Raw genomic sequence first — 13,346 nt, 5'->3', positions numbered from 1 at the left:
TGTAAATAGTTCATAAATTTTTCCAACACTGAACAGTGGTTCCTTTTGGATTTTCAAACAGTACAGCAGTTGTTCCCAAGTGCTACAACTACCAGCACCCAATATTAATGGCAAATTTTTTTAAGGATCTCTGCCCAAAGGTAATAGACATACCTTTATAGTATATAATGCATTGATTGGGGGGAAAAAAGCCCAATGATAAGAAAACCCTAATCCAGTAATAATTTTAACAGAACATATGTTTTGTGACCACAAGAACTCGTACACACATTTGAAAATTAGCACAACTGCATTTAAGATATACTATTCATTCTAAAGGGAATGCTTGGTTCATGTGAGACTATTCAGGCCCCTGCAGTCCCACTAAGGGTCCATGGACAGTGGAATGAGAGCCCACTGCAGCATGAGATGAAAGAGTTCACAGAATACTTGTAAGGATGAGAGTTAGTAATAAATTATTTGTATAAACATTTGTATGCACACAATCATATTTATATCACTTGGCAATTTAAAAATTGTTAGGTATGATTTCATTGAATTTTCACAACAAACCTATGAGATAGCTATTGCTGCTGTAGTATTAACAATGAGGAGACTGGCTCAGGTAGGTAATACAGCTTGCCCTAGGTGACTGAGAAAATTATTATCAAACTGAAAATTATTATTTAATAATTATTAAAATCATTATTAAACAGAAATCTGGTCAATTAATTTTTAACGGTTGATTTAGCGTTAACTTGTGATAAGTTACATTTCAAGATAAGACCACAATGTGACAAAGTTTTTTTTAACTTTTCCTGCATATGGAGCCACATATTTATTTGAAGGAATTTTAAATCAAATATTCTAAAATTAATGTGACCACCCTAATAACAAGATTTTAATAGGGCTCAAACGAGTTTGTTTCAGTCTTTTCCAATCTAAGCCAGTCAAAAGCACTGTAATGATCCGTAGAGTCATCTTCAAAAAAGGGAAAAATATAGCCATTAAATTTAGATATTACATAATTAAAACCAAAGCATGAGTCTATACAAAACTGACTTTCTTTCACTTAGTCCATAGTAACAAAGGAGGAAATTACTATCAGGTACAATATCTACCAATTTTGGATGACTGTCCTCTCTAAGTTACTCTAAAGACTGAAGAATGGGTAATGTGAAATTTGAACACAATGTCAGAGACATCCTCTATAAGCATAAAAGGGTTCATGAAAAGGACTAGGTCATTGTTGATTATCTTCTTAATTGTGTGCTACAAGATGCAATTGTGATGACATTTAATTTTCTTAAAGAATTTCTTTAAAAATGTTCTTTTGTTTATTTAACAAACATGTATTTAGCATCTATTATCAGTATACTTCCAGTGAGGGATGCAAGATTCATTCAGACATAATGTAGCTTATTGGGATCTTATAATCTAGTAGAAATGATTAGACATACTTCCACTCAGGCAGAAATTTATTGAAAAAAAGACAGCCATTCCGGACCATGAAGAAAAGATAGGATCTAAGTGGCAGATTTGGGGAGGAAACATGTTTCTCACACAGAAAATGTGATGGGAAAGAAACACAGCCTGCTTAAGCAATGCAAGTAGCCCTTTTGACTGGGCTGCAGGGTGCATGAAAGGTAATTATGAGCCCTGAGTCTCGAGAAGTCCATATAGACCAGACCTTGAAGGGTCTTGAATGCCAGGCTGTGCAATTTGACTTTATTCAGAAGATAAGAGAGACCATCAAAAGTTTCTCTTAGAGAGTTCAGAAATATATTAACATGGACACATTATATAGGGCGACTGAGGAAAGAGAGATTGAACAGGTGAATCCCAGTTGAGGAACCAAAAACAGACTTGACAAAATCCAGGGAGATTGTGAGAGTAGGAATGGAAAGAAAGGGTCAGATACTGAAGACACTGATCAAAGAACCGACAGGTCACAGAAACTCAGGATGACGCTGACTGAATGGAAGTAGAGAAGCAGAGCCAGGGAGAAGAAAGAGGCAAGGATGAGTGACCCAGAGAGTGGCGGGACCATAAAGAGGAGGCTTAGAAGAGGCAGAATACTGGGGTATCGAGAGAATGGATAAAACATGAAGAGTAAGTTTGAGAAATATTTGGCTTGAGATGCAAGTCTCCAGACTTGTCATCTAGATGGAAATGCCCAATAGGCAGTTGGAAATTCAGGTCAAGAAAGTAAGAAAAGGATCAGGCTTGGATATAGGTTTAGGAGCCTTTGAAAAGAAATCAGATGGCTAAGGACAAAGTAAAAATATGAATGTGGTTATATTTGGAAATGTTCTCCAAAGTTAAAAGTTGGTTTCAAAAGATAAAAACATTTAAAGTTTTAAAGTTTGTGTAAACTGTTAAGATATTGCCAAATGCTCTTAAAGGCAATTTTCCTGGACTATTCCATCTTTGTAAGTTATGGTTTATTGACAGATATATCTGAGGTATACATATGCACATATATACACATATATTAATATATATACACATATATATCTTAGCCAATATTTTGATTATTTCTTAATATTTTTATATATTTTTCCTTTATAAAATAAAAATAAATAACCAATAGAGTGATATATAAACCAATAGAGTGATAAAATAACCCAGAAGGTTTAAGAATTGTGAAGTTAAAAAAATGACATTTTGCATGGAAACTCTTGTAGCAAAAGAGATGAGAAGCTGGAAGCAGTTTCTGCAATACATCACTTGACAGGAAGTTAAGTTATCAGAGCAAAGTCTTATAGGTAACAATCTTATAACCATACATGGTGTATGTCCTAGTTACCATACAGATATGAAAGGTCCATTAAGGTTGCTTATCAGCTGGATATTGGTGTAATTTAGAGAGTTTGATAGCATGAACCTGAACTGCGAAAGCCTCCAGACAATGCCCTGTTATCAGCCATCTAACCTTTGAGTTTAAACAGCCATAATAAGTAGACTTTCTCCTGTTCCTACCAGAGGACATTGTCTTCCTAAACCATTTAGCTGAATCTACTAATTTAATTCCTTCTGTTTTTTTTCTTAACCACAACACCTAAAAAGCATATCAGGCTTCTAGGGTTAAAACAATACAGTGCAGTATTATTGGTCTACAATTAAACACAGACTGCGTATAACTTGTTTCAATATATAGCAATGATGTGATACAATGAACATAGTAGTAATTCTCAGACTTTTAAATTGATCACATCTATTTTTGAGCCCTCTTACAGGGATTTTCACAATTGCTCGTGTTTTCATATGTTTAGTTTTCACCACTGAGATGTCTTTGGACAATGCTGAATAAAATATCGTATGATTTTCCAATTCATTGCCTAGTAGGGCTTAAGATGAAATATTTGGATATTTACTAGGTAGCCAGAAATAAGGGATAACTTCTCAGAGACTGTGACAAGGACAGAGAGCCAAAAGCCATATGGGAAAAGTAAGGTAAACACAAAACCAAACAAAAAACTAGAAAGGAGTTCAAAGGGATTTTTAAACAATAATATCAGAGACCAGAAGTAAGGCCCTCAGAGGTCAGTTTGATGAGAAAGTGAATATTCCAGTTAGTGGGCATGGAATGAGGAAGGGAAACTGAGGGTACCTAGAATGCTGTTTATATTAGTAGCTATTCTTATGAACCAGCAGGACTCTCTGGCATAGGTGGGCTTCCCAGGATTAAAACCCCAGGTACAGAATGACTAAAACAGAAGTGCTAATTTCACATCTAAATCAATGATAATTCTCAGCTTAAACTCAAATTACTAATTCTATTTGCAAATTCTAATCATGGAAGATCCACTGAGTCAGCCTGTATCCTGATATTAAATTTATAATTGGTTTATACAAATATTAACTCCTTTTATCTAGGCCATACCATTCTAGCAGAAATCTAAGGGAAGGATTATTATTATTATAAAGAAATTAAATTCTTACTCAGACTTATCTGGGATTTAACCCTTACTGGATTTTTTAATACGAAATTTTTATTCTTTCACCTGAGTAAGGAGCAATAAAATCAGCATTATCATTGTTGTCACCATCGTCATCACCATCATGATCATCATAATCTCCACTGCTCCCTCTCCTGCTAGCACCATACCATCCAAACGCACCATACCATCCAAATGTTAAGTTGGCTCTCCTAAGTTCGTCATCATGGTTTGAGAAGGAGGAACAGAGACCCTCCACAGTTCTATCCTATGCTCTCCAAGGCTGCACTTACTGAAAAATCCCCCCTTTCATGGCTACTTCTTCTGTCTCTGGGATGGCTTTTAGCAGCAATCCTTGACAAAGGCACCACCAATGGATAGGCCTTCAGGAAACACTAGCAACTTCTAGAGCCTTTTTGCAAAAGGCTCTATCTGACTCATGTTTTATAGCACCCTTGAACCTTTTTTAACTGACTGGATAATGGACAGTGTTATATTGCTCTCTGAAATTACAAGCAACAATTCCCAAACTCTGTTCCTAAAGGTCTCTCTCTCTCTCTCTCATCATGCACACACACACAGAGCTAGAAGTATCGCTGCCTCTATATTTATTTTATACAGGAATTTAATATAATAACTGTATAAGCAACTACATTGCCATGCACTTCTCTGCTTTTAACAAAGGCGTACCAGGATACCCAGAAGTCACAAGAGTGATGACCTTATAACTTTTAATCTACACACTAATGCAGTAGTTACCTCTCAATCCTCAGGTTGACAAGTGTTGTCTATTTGTGGATCGTGTATTTACAGTAGCATTTTGTAATTGTAAAATACTGCATATTTTTAATATTTGTCATATATTAAAATTTTATACATGATCCCATTTGCCTTGAATTATAATTGAAATGGGAGAATATTAAATAAGAGTAATATGGTTTTAAAACTGTGTCTAAATAAAACATATAAACTAGTAAAAAATAAGAGTATTTCAAAATCAAGATTAATCTCAGTTTTTCCTTTTTTCAGACAAATAATTATTAGTTCTTAGAGCAGTTGTAAAACATACAATGTTTTACATGTATGTTGCAAAACACACAATTTGTATTCTTTTTCTTTTGCTACACAGTATCGATTTAAAATATGATTTCATATTACATAGCAATACTAAGTGAATATGCTACAAAAAGGTTTTTTTAATGTACTATCCTAATAAAATGTTTTTGTATTTTACTTAAACTTGAAATAGTTAGGTTTCTTGTTATTAATGAAATAAAATGAATTCTCTGATTTGTGGTGCTGCGAAGTTAAATCACACATATGAATAAGGTTTGGTCATTTTTTGCAGCTTTTCAATCAGATATGATACCATGTTTGAGTTCTTCTTTCATCGGTATGCAATATATCTTTTGACATTCTGCTGGTGTTCCATTAATACATGCAGGGACACACTTAAAGTCCTAGAGTTCCCAAAAATATCTGTGCAAATTAAACGGTAATAAATATTTCTAAATACATTCACTCTATAGATGTTTCCTGGAATAATTAATCATTGGACATACTTTCTTTTAGTTTTTAAATATTTTCTGCACACAGAATAGTGTTATTCCAGCTTTCTTTTATATTTTACCTTTCAATATTTAGAGACTTTGAGGCCATTGTATTGGAAAAATATGTGTGTGTGTGTGTGTGTGTGTGTATATTCTTCCTAATTTCCCTCTGTAAAGCTGACATTATGTTTTTAACTTAGGTTGAGACATCTTCCTTTTTTGTAAAAATTCATAATTAGCAAACTAATTACTGTGCTACCTATAGTACTCATCTTGGCTTTCTTTTTTTTTTTTTTCCCTTCCCTCTTCCTAGGCCTACAGATATTTTTCTTCATTTACCATGATTACTGATTCAGATCCAGAACATATCCAAAAGAATTTGCCATCAATACACTTCACATGCACATTTTTCCTTTATCTAAAATGTCATTCTTTTTAGTCTCTATAGCGCACAAGGTGTTACCTAGAAAAGGATTTTACTCAAATTATCCAAAGCCTTGTTCATTTATCAAACCACTGTCCACACTTCACAAAATGAATAGCAAATGGCTCCCATTCATTTTGAACTGATAACTTGGACTAAAAGTCATAGACATCAATGCTAAAAGGCACAGAAAATTCCCACACTCTACTACCAAATCCTGACCTGGGAGATTTGTTCTAATGTTCACAGGAAGTCATAAATTGTAGAATACATTCTGCCCTGTTGACTCATATTTTTTAATGGAATAATGTAAGACTTGCACATCTCTATTCTCCCAAAAGCGTCTTAAGGATGCATAAGGCACCTAAAATCCTGAACAAAGAAAATTTATCTTTCCCTGATATGAAAGGCATAGTGCCACCAGGTATTGGTAGCTATATTTTGCAGAGAGTAAGAGAAAATGAGAGAGAGAGAGAGAGAGACAGAGAGACAGAGAGATGATGATGATTTATAGATTGGAGAAAGTTGATAAACTACAGTGTAGTTGCAATAACTTGCCTGAGGGTTTTTTCTATTTTATTTTGACAACTTTCCTCCAAATACATATCAGAGTAAATTTCCCCAAGAATACATACTGCCCTAGAATATCCCTAGATATAACCCTAGCTATATCTTTGAAGAATACAGGAGGAGTATACACATACAAAGAGAGTTTGTTGTTTGTACACTCAGGAAGTTAGTCACAAATACCATCCAGTTCCCTTGCTAAAAGCCCTGAGATCCTCTCTTTTCCCTACTCTCAACCCTACCCTATAAGTGGTAGTTAAATATTTGTGTCTATCACCATTATTTCACTTTTAATGTTTCGTTTCTTTCCTCTCCATCTTCCCTGGTAAAGATCCTCCTCATCTTTCATAACCTCCTAACAGAATTCCGTTACCAGCCTCTACCCATCTTCTCCACTGATACAGGAGTGGTTTCCCTAAGACAAAATTCTGATCATGTCACTCCAAGTTAAAATTCTCCAATGGTTTCCACTGGCCTATGAGACCAATATGAATCTCCTCGGAAAGGAAGAACAACAGCCTTAGCAATCCAGCCTTGGTATCTTTTCAGACTCACAACTCCCCAGACTCTCCCCCTGCCCCAACCCTTTCCCTTCCTCTTCTAGAGATGCGCAGTATGCTCTTCTACTTTATCTTTTGCCTGAAATATACCTAACTCCCTCAAAATTGCTCTACTTAAATTACTTCTTTGTTCATACCCCCACTATCATATTTATTGAATTGCATATGACTGTTTATTTCCCCTCATGAGGAATAGTTCTTTAAAGTTATAAAATCTGTCTAAATCACCTTCAGATAATATTGCTTATGAATTTCTTGGTACACAGTAGATGTTCAATAAATAGAAAATAAAACCCATGCTTGAGAATTTTTATGCATAAGAAACTCATTTTTGAAATTCTCATTCTCTTCTCCTCCCTCACCCCAACTATCTCTCCACCTTTCCTGAAACATGGCCCCAAGAAATATGTCCCACTATCACTGAGCTTTAACTCACCACCATTGCTAGCTGGATACTACTCTGAAGGTTCCAAAGTAGTCCTCAGTTTCCTTTATTTTGTCCTGAGATTCCTCTCACTATAAAGATATAAACTGCACATTGATCAAGTATTTTTGTTATCTCACATTGGTATTTAAATTTTCCATCGAAACAAAGAAAGAATCTTTTTTTCCCTGCAATGGTATTGAGCTATAAGCTAAAAAGGGATCATTTGTATAATAGATAGGCACCAATCTACAAAGAACCTCCATAATAGAATCACCCAAGTTTAAGGAAATGTTAGGACACTTTTAAAAAGATCTATTTGGCAAGCTTTTTAATTGCAATAAAACAATTAAACAAAATAATAACCATTAGAATACACTCATGCAATAATCAGGTTTTAAGATAATTTAATTTTAATGACTTTCACAGTTGGAGAGGCAGCCAAAGTGGCTTTGACTTTGACAATTTTACTTATTTTAAGTATTGGGAGTCATATCAATTGATCAATAGCCTAATAGTTTTAGATGTCTTGAATTGTTCTATGCATAATCCAATTAGCCTGACTATAAAGAGACCATTTCCACTCATCGGCTGTAATATATACAAAGATAATTATTACCACGCAATTCATTCCATTTGAGGTATTAAGTCCATTCTTCATTTTTTAAGAGAAGCACCACATTTAGTTCTGTTGTCTTAAAGCAAGACCATCGCCCTCTTTTGCCAGATGATTTTGTTTTCAACTCAGGAAGACTTTCACTTCAATAATGAACAGCATTATCAGTCACCATGGTCACTCACTTTACCTCATCTACCTGGGCAAGGGATTTGTCAGATACTCTGTAATCCAGTGTATTGCAAAGTCTTCTGCAAATTCATTTCCTTTCTTATGAGATAATATCTACTCAATCTGTTTAAGGTCAGAGGTTGAATTCTTTCATTTCTCTTTTCAGTCATTTTAAACTATGCATATTGTGGTCTTTACTATGTATTACACTTTCACAAACAACAAGCCACTTTTCAGTTTTTAGAAAATGTTCCTCTTTCACAGATAGGGTTGAAATGTCTATAAATGTGAATACTTGAAGAGCTGATTGAAAAACTGCAGAAGGCTTTTGTTTGAAGTCTTCGTTTTCTCAGAAGCTTAAAGCACTTTGTACCTCACAAATTCTGAAACGTAGTCATTCGAGTTAATTAATGGCCACGACTGGCTAGCTTCCAGGGTCTGTGTACCATCCTGCCCTCCCTGGTCCCTGCCCCGCAAGCTGACTGTGGTAAAGGCAACCACAAGATGTTATCCACCCCCAGGCTCCACACCCTTCCACCACTCGTAGTTAAAACTATGATCAGCAAACTAAAATTACCATGAGGCTTTTCTTCCTTTTTTTATTTTTTCCTCTTGACATATAAAATTGGGTAAATTTGCGTGTACATAAGAAAGAAATAAACTCCCTTTTTTCTGGTTCTTGTACAGCTATGTGTGTTTATAATTCTGCTTTCTTTAGTATTATTGGATTCAAAATCAGACTGAAAAAAATAGAAAAAGTGAGCTGAGTGTTGTCGCCCATGCCTGTAGTCCCAGCTACTTGGAGGGTTGAAGCAGGAGGATCACTTGAGCCCAGGAGTTTGAGGTTGCAGTGAGCTATGATGACCCACTGCACTCTAGCCCGGGTGACAGAAGGAGACCCTGTCTTGGAAAAAAAAAAAAAAATGAGATTGACTAGCTGATATGTCATGTCCTTTATAATGCTGTACTAAATTATTGGGATTATATATAACAGTCACAAGTATAATAAGTTTAAGTTTCTGGAAGCATTTCTTACTAGTTCTCATTTTCTACATCTAAAAGGAAATAGACTGTCTTCCAAGGATAGATCCCAAAACTTTTCTGTAAAAGTTGTATTGGTTATGTCACTGTCCTTTCTCCTTAACATATTATAGAATGAGTTTAACTGAACTCTAAATTAAGTTAAATGTCAGGATTAAATTGTCTTACAAAACAAATCTTAACAAATAAATTTGTAATCAGAGACCATCCAAGATAAAATAAGAAATATCTTAGGTTAAAAATCAGTGGAAGATGTTTTAGTAAACCTTTCTGTGATCTATTCATTAAGGAACATATATACTTCAGAGAGATTTATAAATCAGAGGTATAACTGAAACAAACAGCTATATGGCATAATTCTGTTTTATAAAAGTTGAATAATGGGATTATGATATTTTACTATGAAGAATAGCTTTTTTATGAAAGGGTGGAATATTTCTCATTTATGTAAATAAATATGAATAATACAATTAAAATATTGAGTAACTGGCCAAAATTAATATATCATAAGAGCTATGTTTCTACAACAGTAACACAGGGCTGTGTCCCGAGGTTGCACAAAACAAATTAAATCTTTTCCTCTTTTGTTTATCTCAAATTTTATTTTTTAGTTATTAGTTCCTGTCATATATAGGAGAATTTCCAGGAAAAAAAAAAAAGATAGTTAATGAATAATTTAGCTATAAAGCCTTATTTTTCACACCCATTCTATAGAAAACCAATAAGAAAAAAACAACATATTTTGGTCCAAGCAGTTTAGAAAAGTGTGGGATTAAAAACATTTGCCTGTTTTCTGTCAAGCCTAAACATATTACTTTCTATAGCGTAGCATGATTTCCAAGCCAATGATTGCAGTCTTTCCTTTGCCCAGAATGAATTAAAGGTAGTTGTGTGCATACTGACCGATTCAAAATTGTTAGTTCATTGTCTTTTTCCAAAGCCAAATGTCACATTGAAAGTTTTATTAGAAGGTAAAAAAGACAAGTCATGAATCCTTGTGAAAACCTAACATATGTTCTTGTACATAAGTCACACGTCTCAGGTGCAAATAATTCAGCAAAATCGATGCATTTTGTGATTCTTCTTTTACAGCTACCTTTAGAGAATCTGTATAAAGGAGAATATATCGATTTTAAAAAGAATCTTGAATAATCAATTTGGAAGAATAAATTATACTCAATGATCAAGTAAAAAAAAAAGTGATAAAAAGAGTTGAAATAGTGAAATCAATGATCCACTGTAGAGAGAACTGTGTACTTTATAGATCTGTTCTGCTAAGGTGCCCACATGTTCTCCTAGTGGCTCCAAACAATTGTAACACAAAGACCAAGGTTATAACAGTTGGGCCCCTAAGGCCAAGCCTATCTCACAAGGCTAACGTGGTAGAAAACCAAACTCAAAAGATCTTGCTGTCTTTTTTCCCCTAACTTATAATACTGAGATTTTATTAAATAAAACATCACTTAAATTTCTAGTCAATATTTAATTTTATATTAAAGAACTGTGTTTGGCATAGTTTTACTAGTATTTTGTCTTAAAATTAGTTTTATATTTGGCAATAAACCTTATTCCCTTGGTTTGCTTCCTTTTCCTTACTAGTCAAGAATAGTGATGGCCTCTTTCCATCACTACAGTTGCTGATCATATTCAATGTGTTAATTTTAAGAAAAGTATCTGTTCCAGCTCTATTATTTCTCTTATTTCAGCTTAATTTGTGCAGTGGTATTTTCAGTTACATACACACACACACACAAACAAAAAATCTTATAACTTCTTACACTACCTCCATAAATATCAAAAAATTCATGATAAAATTAAAACCCAGTTATTAACCCCAAGTCTCCATTTATAGCTTCCTAAATCAAATATTTTCTTAAAGCAATTAAATATCAACAGGACTAAGAAGGTTTCAGTTTACTCTTTCTCTGGTAGGTATTTATATGATGATAAGATGGTGACATCATGACCAGCCAAAAGGTAGTGGCTGGATTCCACAAATTGGATACCATTCTCTAAATAATCAGTAGTTGATTTCATATTGCAATGTTTTCCATATATTTCTACAAATTGGTAATAAGAATTTGGAAAGAGTAAAAAACAAGTAGAATAGTTACTATTGGAGAAAAATCACTTGCTAATTTTTCAAAAGTCACTAACTTTTTTTTCCTTTAATATTTTTATTTTTAATTTATTTATTTTTTTTAGTTGAAACTATATAAATATTTATTTATTTATTTATTTCATCTTATTATGGGGGATACAGAATTTCAGGTTACATTTGCTGCCCATGTACTGTCTGTCCCCCAAGTCAAAGCTCCAGGCATGTCCGTTCCTCAGACAGTGCGCATTGCACTCATCATGTAGGTATATACCCATCCCCTCCTCGCACCCCCCCTCCCCGAGTCAGCATCTTCAAGTGTGACCATTCCCCAAACGGTGTGCAATGCACTCATTATGTAGGCATACACCCATCCCCTCCCCCCACCCCCCACCTCAGTCTGATATCCGATTGGTGTCGTTCCCAGATGTGAATTTAGGTGATGATCAGGGAAACCAATTTTCTGGTGAGTACATGTGATGCTTGTTTTTCCATTCTTGGGATACTTCACTTAATATAATGGGTTCCAACTCTCTCCAGGAGAACCACAGAGATGTCGTATCTCCGTTATTTCTTATAGCTGAGTAATATTCCATGGTATACATATACCACAGCTTACTAATCCAATAATGTATTGATGGGCATTTGGGTTGTTTCCACATCTTTGCAATTGTGAATTGTGCTGCTATAAACATTTGGGTACATGTGTCTTTGTTATAGAATGACCTTTTTTCCTTTGGGTATATGCCCAATAATGGGATTGATGGATCAGATGGTAGGTCTACTTGAATCTGTTTAAGACATCTCCATAATGCTTTCCACAGGGGTTGCACTAGTTTGCAGTCCCATCAGCAGTGTATGAGTGTTCCTGTCTCTCCACATCCACGCCAACATGTGCTGTTTTGGGACTTTTTGATAAAGGCCGTTCTCACTGGAGTTAAGTGATATCTCATTGTGGTTTTGATTTGCATTTCCCTAATGATTAGGGATGTTGAGCATTTTTTCATATGTTTGTTAGTCATTCTTATATCTTCTTTTGAGCAATTTCTATTCATGTCATTTGCCCAGTTTTTGATAGGGTTGTTTGATTTTTTCTTGCTGATTTTCCTGAGGTCTAAATAGATTCTTGTTATCAGTCCTTTATCTGATGTGTAGTATGCAAAAATTTTTTCCCATTCTGTAGGTGGTCTGTTTATTCTCGTGACTGTTTCTTTGGCTGAAAAGTCACTAACTTTTTAATATCAATTCCTTTATAGGACTTACTGATAATTTTTGCACCAGTTAATAGATTTTTAATTTATATCATAATACCAAAATTATTGATGGACATGTTAAACTGAAATTTCATCATGCCATAATATATGTTTATAGATTTTGTTTTCAGAAGAGGTTAAAAAATATTTTAAAAACATGGCCTTATCTAAGGCTCAATTATGTAGAGCATATGATAGCTAATTTTTTTCCACTGCTATTCCATCACACATTGATTTCAGATCCACAATGTATTTTTCAATACTTATCTATCAAATCATAACATTGTCAATGCAGAATACAACTCCACATTCCTAGAAAACACCATTCAAGGATCACTATCTCGGCAAAATCCATTAGTACAATATCTACTTATCAATTTTTTATAAAACAATCAATATTTTCTCATGCCCAATGTTCCATATTTTATATAGTTAAAGGTATTTTGTTAGAGCCAAAAGAACTCTCTTAAACTCCAACAATGAATGTTAACAATTACTTGTAGGAAGGACCAATTTAGCCCTCCTTCATCCTCTATAAAAAGAAAAATTCATACCATCTAGGCTTCTAGGTTGAATTAAAACCAAACTGTGGTACAGTTGTGGAAAAGTTATAAAGGGCATCTATTAAGACTAAGAAATTTGAATATTGCTGGAACTAAAAGATCATCTGTCAACTTTTTGATACATGTTAGAAATATTCATAATTCCAATTTGACTATATT

This window comes from Eulemur rufifrons, chromosome 17 (assembly GCF_041146395.1).
Source record: "Eulemur rufifrons isolate Redbay chromosome 17, OSU_ERuf_1, whole genome shotgun sequence".
In the NCBI taxonomy this organism is placed as follows: domain Eukaryota; kingdom Metazoa; phylum Chordata; class Mammalia; order Primates; family Lemuridae; genus Eulemur; species Eulemur rufifrons.
This window is presented reverse-complemented; position numbering follows the sequence as displayed.